This window comes from Dendroctonus ponderosae, unplaced genomic scaffold, assembly GCF_020466585.1.
Source record: "Dendroctonus ponderosae isolate FM_Combo_2020 unplaced genomic scaffold, Dpon_F_20191213v2 Dpon_F_20191213_1, whole genome shotgun sequence".
In the NCBI taxonomy this organism is placed as follows: domain Eukaryota; kingdom Metazoa; phylum Arthropoda; class Insecta; order Coleoptera; family Curculionidae; genus Dendroctonus; species Dendroctonus ponderosae.
The window spans coordinates 23390617-23401466 of record NW_026017110.1 but is presented as its reverse complement, the minus strand read 5'-3'; the positions used below and the strand labels follow the sequence as shown (position 1 = coordinate 23401466).

The following is a 10850-nucleotide window of genomic DNA, read 5'->3' as shown; positions in this document are numbered from 1 at the left end:
TGATAAATGAACAATAAATAAATGACTGAAGAACCCAGGACTTGATTTTAATTTTGGAATTGAAACACAGTCAGGAAAGTACGTACAATTAAAATATATTTATTCCATTTTATCGGTTGTTTAGATCAGCGTTCAAAAGCCTTAAATACTTGATGACCGTTTCATCAAAATTGAACTTCACAGAGATTCCTGTGTTTATCATTTTATTTTAGTTTCGACTGAAAGTTGCTAGTAATAGAATTTATAGGATTTATTTTCTTAAATTTAAATAAAAAAATTGAAAATGTCATTTGCATTTTCAGGAGATTCTATAGACGATTTTATTTCTACTTTAAAAATGTTCATGATTATATATCATAATCATAAAAATTTTGAATTATATCAGTTGTTTGTTATCTGGGTTAAGAGATCAGTGTTGAATAAAAATTGCAAACTAGAAGCTAAATTAGACAATATTTCATTGACGGAAAGACAAACAAACAATAAAACTACATTGTTTCGACTAAACCAAATTAGTTTTGAATAAATGGATTGTTAAAAATAATGTTCTGTTAATTTATTAAAATAATTTTTTTAACCTAAAATTGAAAACGATGAAAAACTATACTTGAAATGTTTATAAATAAAATTTCCAAAAACAAAGTTTTTGTCAAAAATTATACATATTGTAGAATTTTTTTTTCACATTTCGTCCTGTGCACCACACTTCAAACGATTTGAAGAAAATGTACATCAAGATTTCGAATGCACAGTTTATTCCATCGAAACCTGCGCATTTACTTTGAAAATCCCATTACAAAACTTGCGGTAGTAAACCGAACAAAATAGGTTACATTTGACTTTTACTAAAACGAAAATAGTTTACAATAAAAATTCCCAATTCCCCCGAATTTCACAATTTAAGAGTATATGACACACCTCTTTCTAGCTTGGCAAATTTCCAAATTTTCTCTTCTATTGTGACTAAATTTGCTTGCACTGCGTTCATGAAAACGATGAGAGTTTTCACTAAAAAATCACACCTCCATACACAGTGAGATGATTAAAATCATGTTGATATTAAAAGGTTCAATTTAATCCGATTTCCGTAAAAAGATGGTCACTGGCATAACAATTTTCCAAACGTATAATTAACAGCAATGGTGGATTATGCAATTAATTTTAACAACGCATAGTAGTATGAGCTCTCTGTACCCGCTTTATGCATCGCATTCTCAACGACATACATAATAATATATTCAGGTACATAAGAAATAATTACCCTGGTATTGAACATAAGTCATTCTTGGAATGTGTTCGCCTAATTACGGTTATTTGCGGGTATCCGATCTACATGTAAGGAGCTGGAGTGGACTTTGTTAGACTGCTGTTCTTGTAATTCGATTTTCATGTTACTGATTTCGTTATTTGGTTTTGTGAGAGACCTACACATAGAACAATTCCAATGCTTTAAAATAATTCCCCTTATTCAGTGTGCGATGCATTTCAAATAGACAAAAATGTATAATTAACTAAGTGTCCTTGTACAAAATATGTTGCAATTTGAACAGAGAAATCTACCTAATGCATGTTCCATTCCAACCACAATGTCGCAACATAAAAGCAATAAAACACTCCATGTAAAGACCAAAACTAAAACCAGAAGTTTAACAAACAACCACAAATCTCGACTTTTAATCAGCAAATCAACATTAAGATTACATTTCTTATATCACAAAATAACCAGCCAAAGTACCGCATTTATCAAATCTCTTATTGTAATTTTGAGTACTGTTAGAAAGGAGCGACTTCTTCGTTCCAAATACAAAAATGACGGTACGTTACCGTTAGCGTACATAAAGTTGTTACAACTCTGTTAGATGGTAGCGCGATATACCAGTCGGTAAATGGGTTATTAGAATAAATAACTTTGGTGTTATTGTTGAAAAAAAGCCCATCACGGCTTGAAATATTGCCGTAATCTGTTTTGATTACTTGGCAAATGATTGCCGTTTCAACCGCATAGAGAAAGTGGGAGTTTCGGTCGATGAAAAATTGACGCAATTTGAAACTCACATATATCACTAATCGATGAAGCCATAACGCCAATTTATTCACACAAAAGACACATTATTAATCCGCTCTCGGTAAGCGCAAAAAACTGCACAATTTAGCAATATTTCCAATTCCAATGCGCGTAATAAATATCAAAAAGCAACATTCCAACAATGTGTTAACACCATATTGGCTGGGAACAACAGGTTCCAACCATAATAAAAGTAATAAAAAACTGGGAATGTGGCGTCGATATGAAACACCTTGTGTAAATATGGCTTTGAAAAACGGTAGAAGAAAATATGCACCACTAGGTATTAGTGTTGGAAATTCAACTCGATGAATGAAGCGAAGTATTACTTTTTTGGTTGAAAAAATTTTAATATTTTCAATACAGATATTAATAAACATAATAAAAAAGTAACTAATTTTCTCTGGAAAGGTCATAGAAGACCTACTGGTGGTACTAAAGACAAAAAAGTTAAAAATGAGAAATATTTTGTTTCAAAGTTTAAATCTTTTAATAATAATTCTATACTTAGGCTTTTATAAGTCATTGTCCAATGTCCAAATGTGGCAGCGAATACGTATTTTTTTTACCGATGTTTAACCAACATTTGCCAATTTTGCTTAATTTGTAATTTCATTATTATTTTTATTATTAGGTACTTCTGCTGTACTGGAAATCCATGCAATCACTATTCATTTTGTACCAAAATGTAGACTTGAGATGCAACTTCCAGAAAAAATTATGCAAATTATTTTAAAACGTAATTTTGTCAAGCGAAAATTTCATTGAAATTGAAGCAAAATTGACAATATATTTTTTATGTTTAGTTGAGGCCAAATTAGTGGAACCGATTGATTATTTGAAAGTAATAATTGGCAATAAAACAGCCGCTGTTGCTAGTAGAGTTAAAATGTAAAATTTATTATTAATATTAGTTTCCTTCGTAATCTCTAGTACCTCGAAGTAATTCCTCCATAAAAATGACCTTAATATGATTTGATCCAATGAATTGGGTTTCAAATTTACTACTTTTCGGTACATTGGTTTTAAGAACAATATTGATTTTGCTTAAAAAACTATTTCAATCAAATATGACAAAAAACAAATCCCTGAATGAAACAAAAAATAAGAAAATATGCAACCTTCTAGCCTTGTATGCTTGACACCCCGTAATCCATACGAACATGAATATGATGATTACGTTCGAAGTGGATGACACTCACCTGAAAATAAGAAAAAATATGTTAAAAACGCACGTACTGAAACAAGACATAAAATGATACAATGCGAAAATTCAGTTCTCAAAGCCAATGAATAACAATAATAATTAAATCAAATCGAAATCAATTATGCAATATGCAAATGGCATCGTAGCATCGACTACGATGCCATTTGTGGATTTTCCTGTTACATTTTCATACCTAACTAAATCCGCTCAATAAAAAGGTGTCTACGCATTATCGAGTGGCACTTATAATTTTTTTAGGCACTCGCATTAAAAATGAATAAATCTATCAGGCAATAAATGATATTTAAATCGAAACAGTGCGACCGGTCAAGTGGTGGTTTTTTGTGCCGGCATATTCCTCAATTTATCAATATAGCCGATAAAGATGAGGCACGAAGAAAGGAAATAGCCAAGCAAACATGGTCTTGTAACAGAAGATAATAATCGAACTAATGAGGTAAAAGGGAGAAGCAGTTATGATAATATTACTTGATCTAATATACGTCTAATTTAGGCATTAATTAATTTTAATGAAAAATTGTTCGTATAGCAGGCCTCGTCTCGCTTTATCGCTATTTATTCTTTCCAGTAGATTATTATTTTATTGAACGGTTGCAAAAAGTAACGACAGGAATTCCGTTCTTTCTGCTAGAAAATAACGCTCCGACTGAATGTCGTATTACTTACTTGAACTATGAACAGTGAACATTGACCATTTATAAATGTCCACCGAATAATTTATATAACAAAGCATAAGTAGACGTAGAATGTAGTTGTGTGTCAGTTTTAATCTATTGTTACCACTAGGTTCAAGTTAAGTTAATCTATCTTAATATATATGGCACTCCAAAGGCAAGTTATTACCAATTCTCCTAAAAAGCCTTATCGCAATATTATCCTGAATGTAATGGAGACCATTACAATTTAGGAAGCGCAGCTATTTATGGCCATGCGACACCTCTTTTATTAGTAAATAATTTATAGATGGTCGTTTGAAGAATTTTTAGAATTTAAGGAATTACAAAGATATCAATGAAGAAGCAGACTATTTTAAAGGCGCCCTGACTAAATACGATATATAATGTAAAACATGTGGATGTCTATAGATAAAGCATTTATTTTTATGGGAATAATAAATATCGTGATCACAGCTTTCACTAGAGCACAAAGTGCTAAAGATAGAAAATATTTACCACAGTTTATCAGGTGCATTCGTGCTCAACTCTTTTTATCTGCCAATCGATCCGTGAAATGTTTGAAAATAACGCATAAGGACAAGGTTAAAAATTCCATCGCCAAACGCTAATACTTTATGGATTGCTTTGCATAAAAGCGCCTATTAGAATCACACTGTATATAATCATAAAATCTGATTGTTAACACATCATTAATTTAAGATGTTCTTATTGTTTAGCAAAACCAATTACTAACTGTAAAATTCCCGGACTGTTCTCATCATTGGAAACTCAGCGAATTGTGCATAGTAATCCATATTAGTTCTGTAAATGGAAATAGTAACACCCATTCATTGTACTGTCAATCTGAAATATGCAGTGCTGCAGCATTCCTGCCATCCGACTTTCATACCCCGATAAAAATATCAATGATATATTAAAAGTTTGACGTACTTACACAATGACCATTATTTCCTGCTGGATTTATTCTATAAGTACTAGGTTGAGCTAGGCTATATTTATAGAATGACAACATCAAACGCGCAATTTTTCCTTCGTCTTTGCAAGGCTGCAAGTCGTAATAACTCTATAATATCTGTTGACTATTATTGAGCAATTTTATTTCTGGTTTATACATCAATAGACTGAGTCATTTTCAATATACATAAAATAAATTAGACCCGATGGTAGATCTCAAAATTCAATTCAACTGTCCGTATTAAGACTCAATACACGCAAAGTATTGTCAATTGCATGGTTTCTTCCCAGTGAAAATGTTGCAAATTGAAGACACGCAAAATATGTAAGTCGATGTCGATTCAAACGAAACTGAAGATAGCAGATAATATTTGTAAAGTGTGTATGTTGAGAAGCAATAAAATTAAATACTAGCGGACAATAAATTGCCCCTACGGAATGCCAATGCATAGAAAACCTGCCACGAAGAAACATCAGAATATCGCGAGTCTTAGTAGCCATTAAAAGCGCGTTTTAAAGGTTTATTTAATTTGCTGCAATTACTAATGCCCACTCTCGGACAATTATAAATTGGCGTTATCCATCTCATCTTTGTTGGTAGAGGGATTACACTCGAGATTTAAGAGGCCTTTTCAAACAGAAGCTCATGCCGGATGAATCATTGTTGACGATTTAAGAGGATTGCAAATAATCAATTTTCATATGAAAATTTTGCCACTTTTCATGTGCCTTCTGGACGGGAACTTGAAACTTTAGTTTGCAATGTAGACATAACTTTTTCATACATAATTTTCACATTGTTCAAGTGACATAAGACCAAGACCAATTGACACTAATTTGAGCGATTAGCCGCTGAATAAATCCTCTTGATAAGCATAGTTTTTGTATTACATCAAACTGTAATTAGTTCTAAGATTTCTGCAGTTGAGATAATACAGAAACCTTCACGGTGTTAAGCCCCATGATGATCTCGACTAATGCACAATATTTAATAGCATAATTAAAACAAGTTAAAGAAAAAACCGCAACTTGCAAAGTAGAATAATGGACTTCTAGGCATATTAGACATTTTTCCACTCTCTTTTAATATCATCGATGGATGCGAAGAACAGGTTTGATGTGAATTCCATTTAAGAATCACTGGTCGTAGGTAGTACTTAGCTTGATGCAACACTTTTTCGTCTTATTTACCATCTAGGTTACTTAGATTTACCGATTTTTTCAATACTCTGCGAGCTACGTCTGATGCCGCCGTATGACAGTAAGAAATGCAATTTATAATAGGATCCATTAGATAGACACATTCCGACTTTAAGTACTATTAAAATTAAATTCTTGCAAATTCAAATTGCCAGTTACCAAAAGCTTTTATCAGAGAAACAGAGAAAACGTAGTTTTCTAAATGTATTTAGTTCTGTATTGCAACGGTTAAGCAAAATTTTCTAGTAGCGATGTTTATAAATGTATCTTAATCATTTTAATCAGCATTGTTTCATTTTTTATTTATATCATAATAACCACTCAAATTTGAAATAGCAAAAGTTTACATTAATTAAGTTGTTTGCTTAAATATCCATAACTTTTCCGTTTCGAAAAAGGCTCTTATCTGAATTGTCGATGAAACTCCAAAGTGCCAACGCTGATAATAAAACAACTTATTTCACTATGAATTTACGAGATTTGCATGTCCTGTTTGATTAAAGTTTTTAATTTAAATTATTTTTTATTAAAATATTTTTTTGTTTGCAATAATTGCCCATTTCCTTCAATAACCAGTCTTTATAAAAGAAAGTAAAAAACAGTTGGGATGAGAAATTGCTTTTTGGTGTTCTTATCGTGATTTTTAAATCATTATCAGTACATTTTTTACTGGAAAACAGAGTCTGTTTGCCTTCAATTCAAGTAGTTTCAAACTAAGTGATTGAATGAATATACCGATTAATCTATGTAACAATGAAAAAGACAATGTGAATAAAAAATCAGTATATTCAAAAAGCAAAACGTCTAAAGCAATTGCCTTTTGAACTGAAGCTTCTGATGTTCTTATAATGACTTCTTAAATTATTTATTGGCCCCTGGAAGTATTAAAGGGAATGGTTTTTCTCCTCAAATAAAAGTGCGCTTACTGAAATTATAATGCAATTAAAGCTAATTGCAACAACAGCAAAGTGACCAGAATAAATGATGAACATTAATTTAAAAGAGGCAAATGAATCATTATATTATATGCATTTTTTTAATGCTGGTAGATATGGGATATGTACTAGTGTAATTGAATGATGCAGTGGTTCGATTAAATATCTGCCAGTAATGCCACTAACAAATAAGAACTTGATAACTCATTTTACAATAAAAACAGTAACTCTTCTAGAATTGTTTTTTTATGTACAGAAATAGACTTTGAACATAACACATAATACAAATTTTCATCCATATGATAATTTCAAGAGGTAGAAAGCAACAAATAGAAGATCGCTTGAGCAGTGAAAATCCATCATACTGAACACAATATATCGATGGCCTATGAAACAAAATTAAAATACTATTGCTACTCGACTAGTGATAATTACAAGTCTTATCTGATCGAACAGTATAAATAAATATCAAACTCCTTTTGTTTATGTTGGCATAACATCGTCTAGTTTATTTTGTAACAGTTTACAAATCATCCGGTCAAACTGCTCCTCAAGCCGTCGTTTTCTCTTTCTCTTACATTCCGACTGAAGTAAATTTATGTTGCTATATTCGTAATGAGAGTAGAGATGACGGAAATTTAAAAGGTAAGCGTTTGATAGTTCTTTGTAGATTTATGTTTTATTATTCTTTATTTGATCTCTGCGCGTTTTGTGTATGGTTTATGATGGATGAGGCGTGGAATGGATTGGAAACGGAACGAAGATGCCGAGTGAATTATGGCCGCACGAAAATGCTAGAAAACGGTTACGTAATTTTGGAATCCTAATTTATAGGTACGGGATTCTAATGATCTGGCTTTGTTTTCGAATCTCGACGATAATTCCGTAAAGGCGGTTTTATGGAGTTTAATTTTATTATATAATAAATGGCACGAATGGATGTTGCATCATGTGAATCAGTCAGAGTGCATACAACAAGCTTAACGCATGTTGAAATATTATTAATTCACGACTTAATTTTTATTTATTTGAATACCAAATCAAATGTTATTATTGCATGGTTATTTGTATCCCTCCCATGCAAGGTGCAACTATGTGAAATAAGCATTTATTATTTATAAAAGTTGTTTTAATTTTTAAGAGCTCATTAACTGAATGGTGTAATTATAAGTACATTAACAATTCCATGTGGAATTGAGTGCCGTAATATTTCTCGGATAGCCCGTCTACAGTGATATGAAAACGCAAGATGTGTGTGTGTGTGTGTGTGTGTGTGTGTCTCTATTTACAAACCCTAAAAGCTTTTATCGGCCGCCGCATTAGAAACACCGATATCCGTATGCGAGTAATTAAAGAAGAACCATGGAAAAATGTCTCCAATATGCCTATTAAATTGAATTGTTGTGTAGCACGATTTAAAAGTGTAATATCAAAGCTGACCGACATTATATAAAGTATAAAATATACGAAAACAAAAATCATTACAAAAATTGATCGAACCAGAACCTGACAGTTTGGGTTACCAAACATGTAGGCCTGTCCCAGATAATGGATGGTCACCAAAAAATGTCATCTTATTATCTTCGGATATTTTTTTCCAATCGATCATTCTTTATATTGTCAATAAATTACTTAATGTGGTTTTTAATTTTGAACACGATGGTGAAGATTGCGGAGCTAACTATGATGCTCAGTACGTTATCAGCTCATTAGCGACGGTTAGTGTGAAAACCGACATCGATAAAATAAGACGATTATTGAAAGAAGTTCATTTTTAATGCAGGCTTTTTGCACCACATTAATTTCGAAATAATCCATAATAAAGTTGATATGAGCTTTATTTGTATAGCGTGAGGCGTTAATTATTATAGAAACACTATCAAGTATTAAAATAATAACGTTTTAATAAGGGGAATGTTTTGTTTTTTTTCTACATCCTGACAACAGTGTGGTAGGTATGTGGGAAGCTTAACTAAAAAAAGTCGTTTATATGGCTGCAGTTGCTCGTCTGGTTGGTGCTAGTGAGGTTATTGCCATTTATCTAGACCTTAAGAGGCAATTAACGAGCTTGAAAAAATACCTTTATTTTAATTTGCCCAATTACGAATTGATTGAATAGTAATTGAGCGTCAGGAATTTCTCTAATAAGCAGCAAATGATGGGACTAACAAAATACTCTAACATATCTTGAAGCATATAATTTCACTTTTCAAAATAACAAAAGTATCGGCTTTATTTTCTCTTAAATAAAAGAGCGGTCATTTTATCTAGAGCGTGAAAGTGATTAACTATGCAGAAACTAAACCGTTATTAAATTTTATATATTTTTTTAAATTTTATAGATACGCATTTTATTTAACAGCACGTATTCAGGATGTCGAAATAACATGACAATATCCTATAAAAATAGTCTAAAATGTAAAAACGCCTGCCCTTACCAAAGCACAGGATTCTAAAAGAGGCCGATACAATTTTCTATTAAATAATTTTAGAAATGTTCGGAATAAATTGACAATATTTTATTATGATAAATACTATTTAGTTACGGCTCCTTAAGTTAGTAAAAAAATTTAAATAACGATGAAAGAGAATAAAAACCCTAAAGCAAAAAATCCAAGCCAAAATAATCTGAAATTGACATGTATGTAAAATAAAAATATAAATAACCGAAATTAATGAAATCAAAGTGATTTATACAGAGTATTTCGTGTGAGTCAAGCTGATTTTTTTTTATCGGAGAAACAACGAGTACGCTTGCGGCTTTACCATCCAGGGTGTTCAAAATATGAGAATTTGTTATGGAACAGTAAAGTATTAATGTATTAATGTGTACAAGCTCGAGCGAACTCTGAGGGTGAACTCACGCGACAAATTCAGTATCAAACTCACTCTTCAATCAACTCACTCGTTTAAAAGGCGTCTTAACTAAGAAACTTAAAACAATGTAACTATTCCTAGTGCTTCCAAAGTTATTTAATACAAACGGATCTTTAAACAGCGGCTTTTAAGGCCTTCTTTCCTGATAGGGAAGGTCTGTTAACAATTTTTTACACTAACTTGTCATGTTACTTTAACACCCTGTATATGTTCAAAAAACACAGTCTAGTTACTATGTGGTCTCGAAAGAACGTGTTTTTAAAAACGACTTTATTAAAGCGAGTACAGGATGAGAATTATTGTGATCTTGGGTTTGCATGATAAGGAAAACAATCTTATGAACTAAACAATAGACAATAAGATGCTGAATTGCGTCTGGCTGAAATGCAGCCTTAGTGATAAGGCGACTGTAACTCCTCCGCCTTTAGATAAAAGTACACCCTATATGGGTGTAGTTTTACATTAAAGAATTATGTCATTGTTTGCAACTTTGTTTTTCTTTAAATTTAACTTACTTTTTAAAAGTTTATATAATATGCAAATGCAACCCATTACAATAATTATGTAAATTATAATTGTCCAAAAACTTTGGTTCATGTTGCGGAATATATTATTTGAATTCATGAAAGGTCATTGAGAGTTTTGATTCATAGGAAAGAATCCATTATTTGAAGGGAATGATCAAGAGGGATTTGAAAATGTAGATCTGAAATTTGACAAAAAGTTGTTTGTTGAATGTTGTTCTGGCATGAATGTAGGTACATTGAAAATGTTCGGTTTACTAATTTATGGGGGATGTGGTTTTTCATTTCCGTTAACACGATTTTTGAAGTTTATGAAATTCTCTTCTTCACGAACAAAACTCATGGCTTGTTCTAAGGAATTGGGATCCTTTAAACGAACAACCAGTTGCA

At 31.7% G+C, this 10850-nt stretch overlaps 1 protein-coding gene and 1 long non-coding RNA gene across 3 annotated transcripts in view; one reads left to right on the top strand and one right to left on the bottom strand.

Moving 5' to 3' along the window:
- Nucleotides 1-10850, bottom strand: part of LOC109534671 (protein dachsous) — a 225887-nt gene that overhangs the window by 55407 nt on the left and 159630 nt on the right. The window lies entirely within an intron of this gene.
- LOC109545898 overlaps nucleotides 1-10850 on the top strand; it is a 38401-nt gene that overhangs the window by 11291 nt on the left and 16260 nt on the right. Inside the window, exon 1 of one of the 2 annotated variants that reach the window (XR_007280391.1) lies at nucleotides 7544-7704. The exons of the other annotated variant lie outside the window; for it this stretch is intronic. This is a non-coding gene — a long non-coding RNA (uncharacterized LOC109545898). Of the gene's footprint in view, nucleotides 1-7543; nucleotides 7705-10850 lie in introns of those variants that run through there. 2 annotated transcript variants of the gene reach the window in all.